Genomic DNA, 16,582 nt, shown 5'->3' on the forward strand with positions numbered 1-16,582 from the left:
CTACTTGCAAGGGAAGACATATTCTGTCTCAGCCTGGTCACCTGTAACCATAGTACATGTTAGTCTCAGTAAATGAACACAAGTTGACCAAAAATGTTAGTTAAACCATGGAAAAGGAGGTTTTGGGCGGGTTAGTAAATCAACTTGCTTGGCTGGTAGTAGTCGTAGATCTTGACCACCGCTGGCTTTAGATTCTGTACTGGGAGCTCCTGTATGATGTCCAGGGTGATGGTGAAAGGAAATAGTGATGTTAACTGTTGGGAGAAAAACAAACATATTGGTCATTAAATGATCTAAGCAGAAGTTACATTTCAGCTTTGCTGACATGTCACCACAAGTAGATCAATATATATTACACTAATCAAATAAATAAAGGGAACATTAAAATAACATCCAAGATCTGAATGAATGAAATAATCTTATTAAATACTTCTTTACATAGTTGAATGTGCTGACAACAAAATCACACAAAAATTATCAATGGTAATCAAATGTATCAACCCATGGAGGTCTGGATTTGGAGTCACACTCAAAATTAAGTGGAAAACCACTCTACAGGCTGATCCAACTTTGATGTAATGTCCTTAAAATAAGTCAAAATGAGGCTCCACGTGCCTGTATGACCTCCCTACAACGCCTGGGCATGCTCCTGATGAGGTGGCGGATGGTCTCCTGAGGGATCTCCTCCCAGACCTGGACTAAAGCATCCGCCAGCTCCTGGACAGTCTGTGGTGCAACGTGGCGTTGGTGGATGGAGCGAGACATGTCCCAGATGTGCTCAATTGGATTCAGGTCTGGGGAACGGGCGGGCCAGTCCATAGCATCAATGCCTTCCTCTTGCAGGAACTGCTGACACACTCCAGCCACATGAGGTCTAGCATTGTCTTGCATTAGGAGGAACCCAGGGCCAACCGCACCAGCATATGGTCTACAAGGGGTCTGAGGATCTCATCTCGGTACCTAATGGCAGTCAGGCTACCTCTGGCGAGCACATGGAGGGCTGTGCTGCCCCCCAAAGAAATGCCACCCCACACCATGACTGACCCACCGCCAAACCGGTCATGCTGGAGGATGTTGCAGGCAGCAGAACGTTCTCCACGGCGTCTCCAGACTGTCACATGTGCTCAGTGTGAACCTGCTTTCATCTGTGAAGAGCACAGGGTGCCAGTGGCGAATTTGCCAATCTTGGTGTTCTCTGGCAAATGCCAAACATCCTGCACGGTGTTGGGCTGTAAGCAGAACCCCCACCTGTGGACGTCGGGCCCTCATGGAGTCTGTTTCTGACCGTTTGAGCAGACACATGCACATTTGTGGCCTGCTGGAGGTCATTTTGCAGAGCTCTGGCAGTGCTCCTCCTTGCACAAAGGCGGAGGTAGCAGTCCTGCTGCTGGGCTGTTGCCCTCCTACGGCCTCCTCCACGTCTCATGATGTACTGGCCTGTCTCCTGGTAGCGCCTCCATGCTCTGGACACTACGCTGACAGACACAGCAAACCTTCTTGCCACAGCTCGCATTGATGTGCCATCCTGGATGAGCTGCACTACCTGAGCCACTTGTGTGGGTTGTAGACTCCGTCTCAAGCTACCACTAGAGTGAAAGCACCGCCAGCATTCAAAAGTGACCAAAACATCAGCCAGGAAGCATAGGAACTGAGAAGTGGTCTGTGGTCACCACCTGCAAAACCAGTCCTTTATTGGGGGTGTCTTGCTAATTGCCTATAATTTCCACCTGTTGTCTATTCCATTTCCACAACAGCATGTGACATTTATTGTCAATCAGTGTTGCTTCCTAAGTGGACAGTTTGATTTCACAGAAGTGTGATTGACTTGGAGTTACATTGTGTTGTTTAAGTGTTCACTTTATTTTTTTGAGCTGTGTATATTATTTTTAAATGACACCCATTATATTGCAGAGTGCTATGTGGACCATTTCAAACTGATGGGTGGTTTTCACCTCACCTCTGTCAAGTACGTTAACACATGGTCATCTTTGGTATCAACCCGATCCACTTGACTTGAACCCCTCAGCTGTGAAGACAAGCCATTCATATTGCATGGACAAAAACAGTCAGTGTTAGAAAGGGTCACAGATGAGGCAAGACCTCCATGGATAAAGGTCACACAAAAACTCACCCTCGCCAAAGAGTCTGGATCTGGGGAAAACCCAGAGAGCATTTTCAAATCCACTATAATCATATTGGTGGTCAGCTCCTTTCCATGATATCTATGAAAGCAAAGAGATTATTGATAAAGTTGGATTTTGACAAGCGCTTGTAATAATCAAATGAATGGATCCTTGGGTTATTTTAGCCATAACCTCTACAGGATCGGTGTCCCTATACTGGGACGGTTGTTGCTAGTGTGACTAGAATGACGTTGTAAGTAACTTTCCAGGACAGACATGTCTTATCTGGGCAGAAAGCTTTAAATTCTTGTTAATCTAACTGCACTGTCCAATTTATAGTAGCTATTACAGTGACAAAATACCATGCTATTGTTTGAGGAGAGTGCACAACAACTTCACGCAACTTGGATTATTTTAGCCATAAAGACCAGGCTGCCAGATACATCTTACTGTTACTTATCCAAGCTTAGGTATCAACTGGAAGGTCAATAACATATACACCGGTATAATGAAACTAATTCATTTGGGTCAAATCCATTCTGTAAGACACGCTCCAAAATAACACTGAAGTGTCAACATTTAAAAGAATGCTGTGAATACAAAACGGGTCCTTCATTCTTACTGAGACTGGAGTTTCAGCGTGACTCTGGGTCGCAAAGACTTGCTGTTGCAGTCTACCTCTGGAGTCACCTGGATACTGAGCGTTGTGCTTTTGGTAGGAGTAGGGATGTTGTAGTGGAGCGCCACCTGGGACAGAGAAGAGGAAGTCAGGGAAACCATCCTGTCCAAAAACAAACCTTTTATAAGCAACAATAAATATTTAATGAACTAGAAATCAAGCCAGAAGAAGCTTATTATATGTTTGACCTTCCCAATAATGTATATTAAAGCACATCTTACACCACAGGACTGGGAGGAGAGATGTGTATTCACTGACCTGCACTGAGGCACAAGCGCTGCCCTTCACTTCAATGCTGTACTTCCCTTCTGTGTCCTGCAGCGCCCTCTCCTGGTACAGAAGCGTGTTGTTTTGGTTCACATAGAAGAGGTACTGATGCCCACTGGGAGACTGTACTGTCACTGTGCTGGCTCCTCCTCTACTGAACACCCTGGTGGAGTAGAGAGCCAGGGCCTGGAGGGCCACCACCGTGTCCTAAACAGACCACAGGAAAATCACTTCAAAATTAAAGAGCCCATTTTACAGAAAGGGTTGATTTTTACATTGAACAGTTCCTAAAGTGACCATTTCCCAATTCCATGGAAGTTAGCCTCACCAGGCTGGACATGAAGAGCACATGCCTGTGGTCTGATAGAAGTCAAAGTAATAATGTCTCTACTAGTGCACAGCACAGGGTGCCATTTCAGACCAATGTGTTTGGGAAGTCTACCTGTGTGGAGGAGAAGCCTCCGTAGGCGTTCTGCTGCCTCACCAGCCACCTGACGATGCGGGAAGCGTAGCCCAGGTCAGAGGTAGACAGAGGAGAGGCACTGAGGGACGCCAGTAGAACGTAGGCGCTAGTCTCCACCTCAAGGGATGGTGAGGTCTCTGAGGAGGACTGGGACCAGTGCAGGAGACCCCCTGAGGGTCGAGGAGAGCGCACAAGTCAGAATAAGGACTGCTTATTCATCATAATACAAAGTTCTGACCTCCAATTCATTTTATGCCAAAAACTACTGAAAGTCAGTTCAAAGTGTATTTTTGTTCTTAAAAACACTTTTACTGGCCGTTTGATTGGGCCTATCTGGAGTGCCAGACGGGCCGAGGGTTTGCACTTTTAGGAGTAATCCATTGTCCAGGCAAGCTCAATCAAGGCAGCACTAACAGATCTTGGACCAGGATTTAGCTCACCCTCTTGTAATGAGATGGTGTTGAGGTGCTGCAGAAGCTGGGCCCGTGTCTCCATGTCCCCTGCCAGGGCGAAGGTGTAGGCCAGCAGAGCAGTAGTGTAGGTGTTGGACAAATCACTGGTCGAGTTCTTCAGGCAAGACAAGCTGCGGTCCACAACAGGATCCTGGAGCACAGAATAACAGCAGCACATTGAGACACTTCATAGTAGCATATTGAGTCTAATATCAATAGTAGCAGAACTATACCATTCAGATGTGTTCATGGTAAAGCCCATTCTTTGTTATTTCATAGGCTACTTTCAAAGAAATAACAATTCCCCTGTAACTCACTACATTGTATAATCTGTAAGATGTATACAGACTTCATACAGGAAGCTAAATTAGTAGCCTGTAACAATGTTGCTGGAGTGAGAATCAATGTTTATATGGAGTGAGGTTACTTACCGACACTGACATGTCGAGCTCCAGCATTGAAGCAGTGACGTAAGCAGTCAGTGTGACTTCATCCGTCACGCCACCCTATAAAACAAATGTCAAAATACTAACTGTATCTAGCCTGATACAATTGTTGAAATCAAACTTTATGGCTGGTCTGACAAAACAGACAACTATGTCTAACATGCGTTGTGCCAGTAATCGAAAGGTCGCTGGTTCTAATCCCCGAGCTGACTAGGTCAAAAATCTGTTGATGTGCCCTTGAACAAGGCACTTAACCCTAATTGCTCCTGTAAGTCGCTCTGGATAAGAGCGTCTGCTAAATGACTAAAATGTAAAATCGTTCAGTTTATCAGCAATATAAATACCTTCATTCTGTTGTTAAAGAGTTTCCCCAAAATTCTGAAACAGCCATGTTTGCCTTGTTTACTTTCCAACCAAGTCTTGCTCCATTTTTGCCAGGTCAATATAGATGAAAGACCGTGCTTTGCCAAAGGATCTCAAGACAAAAGCAGTCAGCCTGAAGAAAGAACTGGATTTAAAAGCAGTCATAATATCCACATAAGATGGCCATAAACATGACTTAGAGCTTCACATTACATAGCCATGGTCTCCCTGCCAGAGACTATGCCATTTGATTGGCCACTACTTCATTGAAACAGACATTTGTTTACAAGCCAAGTACTCACCAAGTGTTCCCCAAGCCGTGTCCAAACGTGCTGTATGCACCGTCAGCATTCTTGTAGTTCAGCTGCCTTTGGTAACCTGTCAGTGGGTTTTTAGAGTGAACAGTGACCAAGTGGTTTTTATATAGTCACTGGGTTTGTGCCCCAAATGGCTCTCTATATCAGGGCTCTTCAACCCTGTTCCTGGAGAGATACCCTCCTGTAGGTTTTCACTCCAACCCAAGTTGTAATTAACCCCATTCAGCTCATCAACCAGCTAATTATTTAAACAAGGTCAGTTAGAGTAGGGTTGAGGGAAGCCTTACAGGACAGTATCTCTCCAGGAACAGGGTTGAGTCCTGCCCTATATAGTGAACTACTTGAGACAGGAAAATAGTGCACTATGTAAGCAATAGGCTGCCATTTGGGACAGAGTGTCAATATTCTACGATCAAATGATTTCAGTGAGAAACCATGTGGAAGTCCCTCCATGTGTTGGGTCAGTGATGTCATCTGTACTGTAGCTCCATCATTTACATGACAACAGGGTCCTAGTCATTAGGGCACACTGGAGAAACCTTTTACTGGACAAATCCAGCCCTGTTTCAGTAAGTTTGTCTATAATAAATATTAGCCAGATTCAAAAGGGACACTCCTACCACTAGTGAGGAACTTGGTGGCCTTGTCTAGGATGGCTGGGGTGAGCTGCCCTGTGTTCCTCAGGTACTCCAGGATGTAGATATTGGGGGAGAGGAGGGCCATATTCTGCTCTCCACACCCATACGGCATCTGCAACAGTCCATCCAGGTTGTTGAGGGCCCGACCCAGGATGTCCCCTACAGAGAAACAAGGGACTTCTGTAAGACGGTCCTCTTCAGCAAACAGCAGCATTATCACTGGAGAAGGGTTGTCTTCCCACCACTACACCTCTAAACAAACCATAGTTTATTTTACCCAGAACGGTGAGGGAAATTCTATCAGATCCATCCACCACATTCTGGGGGAGTTGCAGTTCCACCTCCTCTGTCAGAGCTTCTCCTGTGGACACAAAGATGATAAGATGAATGGCGAAGAGCACGTCGAACAACCGTGAACATTCATTCATTACTGACCAGTTGGACACAGCAACCAGTTGTAGGTGTCGGTCTTCTCTGTTCCCTCAGCCTGGAGGACAGGAGAGGGATTCTTTTCAGAGGCAGTTACACTAGACAATCTGTGCAACCTAACGGTTAGTTCCCAGCAGCAAACTACATACCGTCACCAGCAGGCTCCGTGTGACTGTGTCAACACGTCCTCTCTCCGGTACGTTCACAATCTCATGGTCACACGCAGTGTGGGAATGGACAGCCGCTGCACTAACGGACACGTTCAAAACCCCTACACACATTGGCAGACACAGGTTACACAACATCCAACACAGTGACAGTACACAACTCAGGTTGACATCCATTCTGCTGTTTGAACAGTTGACTGGAGACTTACCCAGGACAGAGGGTGCCATTGTCCAACTGAAGGTCTTTCGTCCATTGGCACACAAGCATGAGGAGTAGTGGACGTCATTCAAGGGTGTGAGAGTAGTCTGAGGAGAGAGCCGGTGTCACAGAAACCTGCCGAAGAGGAACACTTTGTAAGATAACATGGTCTGACAAAAACAAAATACGATCCTGGTGCAGTGCCGTACCATGATGCACTTGGAGAGGTAGTTGAACACAGTGGCCTTCAGCTCAAAGTGCTCTCCCCGGATGACTGAGTAGGGCAGGGTGAGCTCCAGGAAAAACGGCTGGAAGACCGTCAGCTCCACCAGAGGAGCCAGACCAAAGCCACTGGGGGCCAGGCAGAAGACCTCAGTCTCCCAGGTGGTGATGGTGTCTGGGACTGTCAGGGGGACGTCTGCTGATCCAGACTCCCTGGAATACAGAGGTTAGAGTTTAAACAGAAAGCCACCAAGTGTCCAATAGAGAACGGCGTAGGACTGTACCAATTATATGAACACCGTTTCGAATGCATTTAGCTTTATCTAACCAGGGAGACCCATTGAGGTAAAAGGAGCTCTTTCCTAAGAGAAACCTGGCCTACTCTGTACTACAGTTTAAAGAGGTTCAGGTTCCTAATCTAGCTAAGAGGGTTTTCACCCAAGGCTAGCCTCACTGTGCAGAGCACTTACCCAACTTCCACAAGATCCCAAATCCATGTCTCAGGGAAGAATGTACGGACCGTCTGTATGGGTGGCGGAGGTGTTGTGGCAACTCCACCAGCTATAGCCATTTCAAGTCTAGGACCCGCTGATCCAGGCTCGGCCATAAGTCTGTAAGCTACTAACACAAATCATGCTCATTATTCTCAAGTTAAAATGGACTGAATGCTTTGCTCAACAGTGAGCGCATGCAGCGTTCTGACCACTTTAACCAGGCTGTGTTAGTAATCCATTTCCCAAGATTCATTGAAGACTTCTAGCAATGAGAATAAGGGTTGGTTAGGACATCTCACCATAGGAGCGATAGTACTGGTTCCCCTGGTAACTGAGGCAGGAAGGTATTCTTATATCCAGATTAGTCGCCAGCTTCAGTCCCAGTGCCTAGAAAATGCCATCAAATTATTTAAAAAGTTGTATTTGTCACTGTACATGTGTTCTAGCCTCAGGCTATTTTAGCAATGTAACCTGTAAGTTGAACACATCGTAACGGTATGGTGACTGATTCTTCCCAGAGCAATAAAGAGGCTTCAAAAGTTGAACAGGGCAGAAGTATTTACCTGAAAAACTGCATAAGGATCATTTGTCTCCTCAGACGTTCCATCTGGGTAAGGCATTATGGATCTCCTTGGTCTTACACGTAAACATGCTACTGAATCTTCAAGCTCGTAGGGAATATAGGTTGTCTCCTTGACTGGTAACAAATCAAATATCTGGAATGGGACAATATGGGAAGGAGTGAAATGACGTTCTTGGGGACCAAACAGAACAGACTGAAACAGGGAGGGACTACTTGGACTAAGAAGAACCTCCATTTTGTTTCCCCATTGCCAAACGATTAGAAAATTGTCCTGATGAACACAACCCAGAATATTACCTCATTATGTAACAATAGTGAGGTGATTTCCAGTCAATAGAAAGAGGGCCTCAAGCCAGAGAATAAGTCCCATTACCTTTGATAAAAGCACACCAAATGACCAACAGTGAACAGACCCATTCCATGTCTGCTGTGGTCAATGGTTCTTCCCCTGAGGCTGGTTGTATTCCCAGCACCACCAAAACAGTCGGTATGGTGGTAGGACTGTTGTTCACATCAGTGAGCTCTGTTACCTTATCAGCATCCAGCCTCTTCCCTGGCTCCATGATGCCAACACTCTGGTCCACAGCGCTGAGGCCACAGAGGGAACCGGGCTGGGCAGAGAGATGCAGGGTGTTCTCCTCCCCTGGGACCGCATTGGAGGGGGAGAACTCCACCAACACCTGGCATACACATTATACACTTTTACTGCAGGTATGATACAGTATCTATGTGCATGGAAATAATTGACACTTCATACCCAACATAAAATGAGAACAATGTTTGTGATGTGCACACCTTGTTCCTGAAGCATTTCTCAGTGGGGAAGTTCATGCTGTGGGCGATGACAGTCTCACTGGGTAGCATACTGTACACCAGGAGCTGAACCACCGGCGCCATCTCTGGAACCACTGCCAACTTCAAGGTGACTTCACCCTCAGCTACTGCAACGCAAGAGCAGGTCACACTGCCATCAAGCGCCTTCCAGAACGTTCAGAATCACTTAATGAAACTCACTCACCAGGACTGTCCTGCTGCACAGTAACGTTCGTGTCCATGCTGAACTATCACCCCTCTGGATAAGGCCTGGAGAGAAAGGGGGAAACAGTTGTCATCAACTCAGAAAGGAGATGATGCAACCTGGACTCAAGGGGTAGACGTGGTAAACAAATCCAGGACACAGCAATTAGTATGATGTTATGCGGATGTCCATCCATTTCGTATAGGTTACGAGATGTATGATATGTTACGAAGTCCAATTTGCTGTGGCTTATGTTATCGAGGTGGCTAATACTAAGGTTTAGGCTGGATGATTAGGAGTTTGTGTTGTATAGGAACATCCTTTTGAAAAGTGCGAGGCTTGGGCAATGTCTGAAATGATCCTGGTCAAAAGTAGTGCAACTAGGAAATATGGTTCCATTTGGGAGCCACCCTGGGTTTGGAAGTTGTCAACTAGTTCCTGGGTTCTACTCACCAGGTAGAGGACATCCACAGAGCCCTTTGGGACGGTCTCCCCTACGATGGCATAGTGGATGGTGATTGACACTTCCTCCCCACATGCCAGTGGTTTCTCCATCTTCTGAATAGCCAGGGAGCTGGAGGGTTTACGGTCAGGGGCAGCGGGCTGGATCAGTGAGAGTACGTGACGCCCTCTGTTGAAATAGGGGACCCTGTATCCTCGGTACTCCACTTGTGGGGTGTCACTTACCTGTAAAGGAACAAGAGGAGGAGTCTAAAGGACCAATCCTAAATCAACCCCTAGACCCGATGTTCTACATACAGTGGTGATATGAGGGGAGGACAGATGTAAGCAATATGGTAACAGATCCACCTTACCCTCTGATAGGCTTGGTGGAAGTTCCACCATGCTAATATTACCAATTCAATCTTCTCAGATCCCCACAAGACCATGATAGGCCTTAGGGTAGCGTTTCCCCCAACTCTGTCCTGGGGACCCCAAGCGGTGCACATTTTGTTTTTTGCCCTAGCACTACACAGCTAATTCAAATTAATCAAATCTTGATAAAGAGTCCGTTATTTGAAATCAGCCGTGTAGTGCTATGGCAAAATTCAAAACATGCACCCCTTGGGGTCCCCAGGACAGTTAGGGAAACGCTGGCGTAGGATCAAGGGCTGAGTTGGTCTTGAGCATAAAGAGGCTGTCAAAACCTAGAAGGAATCATACTTACTATGAGGTTAATATTCTCTTTGGGCATACTGGTTGTGTTTAGGGAGAACCTGGCAATACCACGACTGTCCGTGGTTAGGTTCTGTAGTTGTAGATATGAGGACCAGCCCTTCTCCTCCAACAGGTAGACTAACATGTCAGAGATGGGTGTGTTGTTGAAGTGAACAGCATATATCTGAGGAAAAGGGGGGAGTTGTATGAATGAAGTGACGCTACATGTCATTAACTAACACACTGGTAGTTCAGCAAGCAGTGCAAAAAACAAATGGCCTCCACAATGCAACAGAAACACTGTATTTGGACTTACCTTGCCCTCAATAATTGATCCATGCTCATAGATTTGGGGCGTGTCGACAAATGAGAGTTCTCCAATCACATAGGAGAGCGCTGTGCGTTTTTCCTCTGACCGTGTAATACCTGTCAAAGGAAAATAAATAATAGGATGGTATATTTCACAATTACCAGAGCCAACACAATGCACAATGGCAGTTCAACATGCAGAAACTGAATTGCAGTACAGCAGGATATTATAAACAGAAGACAATAAAACAGCATTCTATAAAACAACACTGTAGCACCAAAGGTCAAACAGCTCATTCTTGCCAATCTTCATGATCTAACGCAGAGTTCCTCCAACTCCGTCCCGGGGTCCCCCGTGGGTGCAGGTTTAGGTTTTTTGCCATAGCACTACAGCTGATTCAAATAATCAAAGCGTCATGATGAGTTGGTTATTTGAGTCAGCTGTGTAGTGCTAGGGCAAAAACCAAAACGTGCACCCAGGGTGGGCCCCAGGACAGAGTTTGGGAAACCCTGATCTAATGAAACATGCACTAGTTAATTCATGTCATTTACTCAATAAAACACATCATTTGACAGCAATGTTACCAATGATTGTGATAATACTAACCTGTCCCCTCCTCCTGTACTTCTGCATGGAAACTAAACACATCTCCCAGCAATTTCTCTCCTAAATTCTTTGTGAAAATTGCCATGTTGAAGACATAGGAAGCACAGCCAGTTGGGTCCATCTGGGAAAAGCAAGCAGAACCAAACAAGAACAGATTTAAATTAATTCAATCAAACATTAAGATCCAAGTTAAATAAATTAAAATGTAATGTTGGTATAAACAGGCCTACTAATGATGGTTTTATGAAAGCATCCAGACCTCTATAGACTCTTTGTGGCAGGGAGGTGTGTAATCAGGAACTCCTTGTGGATGTTTCTCATCAATTGTTATCGGTATCACTACATTGTCCCCCAAGAGTCGGCACAACTTTAACCCTGCTTTACCAGGTACCGGCTGTCCATACGTGTACCTGATTTCAATTCATAAGACAAAAGAATCAAACCATTTCCTACGTCGACAATCACCATATTAAAAACCTAATACGAGACAAAGGTTTGTGCATACCTGTAGGCTTAAGTCAAGTGTTCAACAAATCTGGATCCACATTCATAAAGACTCTCAGAAAGGGATCAGTTTGAACTTTAGGATCATAATGAACAAGGTCACATGTCATGGGGGGGACCAGATCCTAGAGCAGCAATCCCAATCTGGGATGCTTTATGAATACAGAACCAGCTGTTCATGTAAATGCCACTGTAGCAAACGTTTGAAGTGTCAGGGATTAATAGCAGCAGTTCAGGACATTGAGCAGTAGCATTGTAGGTCTTCAATTAGCATGTGTCATTAGTGAAGACCTGGGTTCAAGTAGCTTACATGCATATTGAAGTATTTGTATTTTAAATCATTATTAATATAATATTATTTTCAAATACTTTCCAAGTGTTTATCCAAATACCTTCAAATACTTGTATTTTCAAAGAAAGAATAACCAAATACTTAAAATCTTTCACATTTCAAAGGATTAAAATTACTTATTAGAACCCAGGTCTGCATTAGCGTAATGCGATTATTAGATAATTACATTTAGTGGAGTTACACATCACCTTGTAACTACAGTGCATTGAAATCTCCGTTAGCGTTTACTCACTTGGCACACACTTCCACTTCATACTCTTCTTGAACAATGCTGATCTCGTCAGTGAGGTTCATTTTGATCTCAAACTTTGGCAAAACTACAGATAAGAGGACAGCAGTCAACTCTATAATGTTCCAGGATTGTGATGCATTGATTCAACTGCCAGAGCCATAACATTACCTAGCATGACAGGTAAAAGAAAAAAGCTCAACCTACCATACTTTTCTACCTTGAAGTTCTGGTATATTTTGTCTTGACCAATCCACACTACAATGGCATAGGATCCTACAGGTGCTTCAGAGTTCAGGGGGTGAGAAAGCTGCAAAATGTTGCCACTGGATGTAGTGTTGAGCCACTGTCCAATCCTGTTCTGATTAACATCCTGTTGGTTCATAGAACAAGATAACAGTATACAGGAGTCAGCTCTTTTCATGACATTTCTATCTGCAACATCGGCCTACTGAAGGGGGCCCAGAACACACAAAGCTGATTGGAAGTATTTAGCTAACCTCTACAGTAGGTGGAAATTAATGACGACCTAGCTAGCGGGTGGAGTCCTAATGTTGCAGTATTTACAGTGACAGTCATCATAAAGTTAGACTTGGAAGGGTCTTACCTCAAGTTCCACAATGTTGTACTGTGAAGGGCAAAGACAAGAGATGGGTTCATGAATAACTCCAAAACATCAGAGGAGCATAACGATCTACAACTATAGGAACTAGACAGGTGATTGGCTTAGTGGGACTAATGTCAATTTAGTACATGAATTCAGTCTCAGGAAAAGATGATCCCATACATTCCAATCTGACCTATATGAATGGAAACCCCATGTCCTGACTGATTGCTGTACCTTGTGTTACATAATACTTGATTGCTATTGTCGTATCGGGTGAATGTGGCAATTATTGCTATCAACAAAGAGTCCGCTTATGCTGCACAATGATTAGAGGCTTTTATTAATATCACAAGGTTACAGCATAAGTTACAGACTCGCGGTGTCTGGAGAACGGCGTCCCAGATTGCAATGGCCGTTCTGTCTCTTTCATTTAGCCCCTACTTATAAACAATGCAAAAAGATGGGCTCCCTCTTCTGGCCAATCACCAGTCTCCCCTGTCTACAACACACTTCCTGTCTGTTGTATGTGACGTTACACTAAAACATTCCCTCTTGATACTAAAATCAACATTCTTTCAGTTCCACTTAAAAACATTTAACAACGTCATAATCTCAATACACGACACTATGCCCATCACAGTTGTGATACTTCTGTATCCGTATTTTGGTTTGAAATAGTAGACACCGATCTGAAGGACTGTTTTCAATATTACATTTTCAACACTCACCAGCTGATTGACAGGGCTAAAATTGGTATCCAAGGTGACGACTCTAAAATGCACTGTAAAAAGCCAATGACAAGAAAATGAGAATTTTAGAAGCATCATGTCGGACAACTGAAAATTCCAAGGTTTCCAGAAATCCTGGTTGGAGGATTCCCATCCTGATTCCAGGAATCTTTCACACGGCATTTCTGGAAAACCAGGGAAACTGGTGAAGTAAGCAGAACTTGTCACAGCTACTCTGGATAATATTTTACACTGTTGGTACTAAGGCCCCAATTCAATCAATTGCAGATGAAGGAAAACTGCACTGCGAGTTCTGAATATATTTACACTATCCAATTACGTCCATGAGAGGAACATCTCGTAACATGTGGCATGTCGGTTCAAACTCCGTTCCAGTGTACATATCCTGAGTGACCCCACAGTGGGTTTTTTCCTGTATCTGCACCCCATTCCTGTATGAAGCTTTTCAGGCGTCCGTTTCCCTCTCCAATGTTCATAAGCCACGCATGACTTGTTAGAACAGAGTGGACAGGACCAGGCACCAATCAGACTGGGGGAAGATCATTAACAATGATGTGTTCTTTTCTACACAGAAGATCATACAACTATTGCCTGATGATCTTCTGAAGTTCCCAATACCTTCCAATCACTTCAAACCAGACTAAAGGTGTACTGGCTCTAACATCACCTGTTTGTCCTGGGTTATAGATTGGTTTGTCCGTTTGGATGAATGTCATGGGGCTGTAGGGTTTGATCATGACCTTCCTCTCCTCTGTTGATAGAAACGTGTCACCTCGAACCTCCACCTTGAAGTTTTGCACTTTGCCACTCTTCACATGAGGGGCCTGTCAGGGAGGAAGAGCGCAACACTGGTGAACTAATGGACCAACAACATAGGACATTAAGATGTGGTGCCGTGTGGCCCAGTTGGTAAGAGCGTGCCACTAGCAACTTCAAGGTAGAGCGTTTAACTCCTGCAGGGATCACATTATGCACTCCCCTTATTGGAAGTTGCTTTGGAGAAGTGTCATATATCAATTGTCTAGATAGTATATAGTAGCATTCAATCAAAACCTGGTACAAATTTGAGCCTGAATCCCAGAAAAGTTCTGGTAGGCCACCACATTGATATTTCCCATAAAATAAGATGGCATTGCACCAAGAAACTAAGAGATTCAAAGCTGAGAAGTCCAGTCCACTCTTATTGGAATGGTTGTGGATGTCCACCAGTGCTGGGCTGACCTGAAACTGGAAGCAGCGATGAAACTCTTGGTCAGAACTCTTGTGGAGAAGTATTTTGTTCTGCCCGTCAGCCATCAGAGATATGGTCATGACCAGGGTCTCGTTGGGCTGCAGAAGGCTGGCACAAAGCTTGGCCTCTGAGCCTGCCTGGATCACTGCAGGAATGGCTACCATATAAACCCTACAGAGAACACAGGAAAATCACTACCTAATGAGTTGATACCTCTAAACACAAACCTAGGTGAAAAATACTGTGGAGATAAAGATCTGCAGAAAGATTGCTCTAAATCTGCTCCAACAGAGAGAGCGTTAAACCAAGACGAGAGACTTAAGTGTGATGACTAAATTCTAACTTCTGTGACTGCAGATTTACTTACGGTCCTGCAGTTTCTTGACAGACACAAATCCAGTGAATGCAGGCAAAGAGTATCCATCTCCAAACCTGAAGCCCAGGAAGAACCATGACTAAAGGAGAAAAATAAACAGATACAGATTGTCAATTGACTAACTAAGGTAAAGAGAATTAGGTTAAGGTTAGGAAATTGGTTAGCTAATAAAATAAAAATCTACCAGGGGAGGTGGTACTTAACAACATCTGAAATTATTTCCTGGGGGATGCAAACCATCCATTCCTTATCAGAACTGACCATCCACTGATATACAGGCAGAAGCATCCCCAAACAGGCACCAACCTGGTCTCAGAGCATTTCGTATTATTCTGTATGTAAACCCAAGACACTCCATTAAGTAAATGTTACATTTCGTATGGTATGTATTACATTTGTGGATGTCAGTCATCCATTTCGTACGATATGTTACAAACTTGCCTAATGAACATCTTACAAATTCCAATTTGTTGTGGCCAACGTTAGCTAGATAGCCTAGATAATGTTAGCTAGGCATTAGGAGTTAAGGTTAGACAAGAAGCTAAGCATGTCCAACGTAGCTAAACAGTAGTAAGTAGTTGAAGTTGCTTATTACCCAAATTGTTAAAGTCGTCAGCGTTATACACCCACCCAAAACATTAACTATTTTGGTTTTGGCTTAAGTAACGGTCGGTCTTATGTAACAGTACCAAACATAACATCCTACACTAGTGTCCCGGATTTACATTTACTATGTTACATCTAGTCCATGAGACCAGGCTGTAGACACAGGTCGGTAAAAAGGCTCAACTGCATTTAGGTTATTGTTTTACTTCTAGACTGAGATACAATATATCGGTCTAGAAACTGGGCGCCAAACACAGATTGCAGATGTTTGTCTAGCGTGCACATACATAAGCAATTCTGTTGCTAAACCCTTTTGGATTGCATTTGGTATAGCCTGTAAAAGACCAGATGCAAGTAGAAATGTTAGGCACTAACTTTTTAAAAGTTAATCGCCGACCTGTTGTTATAGGTATAAGATTGCGCAACAAATTGCCATAACACCCGTGGCCTAGGCATACTCACCACCGCGGATTGTTTGTGGACTCAGTAGAAAGGAAGTACAGACTGTCGGTCACGTCCCTATAAATATCCTTAGTTCCGGACTTTTTTCTAATTACTAAACGCTCGCACCTGCTGGATATTCAGGGGATTCGATTAGACTGAACGCCCATTTCAAATGCCGGATCATATTGTCAACAAGGCAGCATGGTGCATATTTCATGAACATAGGCCTACAACATGTTTTTCCATAAAATGTTTGAATTTTCAAACACTTGGAAGGCAGCTGAAGCACATATGGGGATTTTATCAAGACCAAACACTTAGGCCTATGCATATGAAAACTCAGAATCCTAAATCATTACTCTGCATGCTTGACCAAGATCACTTTGTTTTGAGTCAATTTCATCTGCTTTTAAAGGGGTACCTGGCTCATGCCCCAGAGGCATCCCGGCCACTTTTCAGCCACGGCAAACTCCTCCCACCGGGGTAACGTGGGCCAGATAATTTAATCCCCTCCCATCACGCCATTAAACTCTGTAGTCACCATTGGCCT

The 16,582-nt window shown here is 44.3% G+C and overlaps 1 pseudogene across 1 annotated transcript; it reads right to left on the reverse strand.

The window, feature by feature from the left end:
* Nucleotides 1-15,059, reverse strand: LOC311115091 (alpha-2-macroglobulin-like; annotated as a pseudogene). Its single transcript has 35 exons — nucleotides 14,974-15,059; nucleotides 14,597-14,777; nucleotides 14,043-14,199; nucleotides 13,355-13,407; nucleotides 12,627-12,647; nucleotides 12,227-12,392; nucleotides 12,023-12,107; nucleotides 11,194-11,344; nucleotides 10,935-11,055; nucleotides 10,335-10,444; nucleotides 10,029-10,202; nucleotides 9,314-9,547; nucleotides 8,861-8,925; nucleotides 8,638-8,783; nucleotides 8,373-8,522; nucleotides 7,823-7,975; nucleotides 7,559-7,646; nucleotides 7,236-7,386; nucleotides 6,753-6,978; nucleotides 6,554-6,678; nucleotides 6,327-6,448; nucleotides 6,184-6,235; nucleotides 6,026-6,109; nucleotides 5,731-5,907; nucleotides 5,096-5,171; nucleotides 4,775-4,926; nucleotides 4,416-4,490; nucleotides 3,973-4,135; nucleotides 3,512-3,702; nucleotides 3,061-3,276; nucleotides 2,746-2,870; nucleotides 2,132-2,222; nucleotides 1,958-2,026; nucleotides 149-254; nucleotides 1-41 (listed from the first exon to the last, which is right to left on the reverse strand). The product of its transcript is annotated as an alpha-2-macroglobulin-like (transcript).
* Between the last annotated feature and the right edge of the window lie 1,523 nt (nucleotides 15,060-16,582).

The sequence above is a fragment of the Coregonus lavaretus genome (assembly GCF_964263955.1).
Source record: "Coregonus lavaretus genome assembly, contig: HAP1_SCAFFOLD_326, whole genome shotgun sequence".
NCBI classification, from domain to species: domain Eukaryota; kingdom Metazoa; phylum Chordata; class Actinopteri; order Salmoniformes; family Salmonidae; genus Coregonus; species Coregonus lavaretus.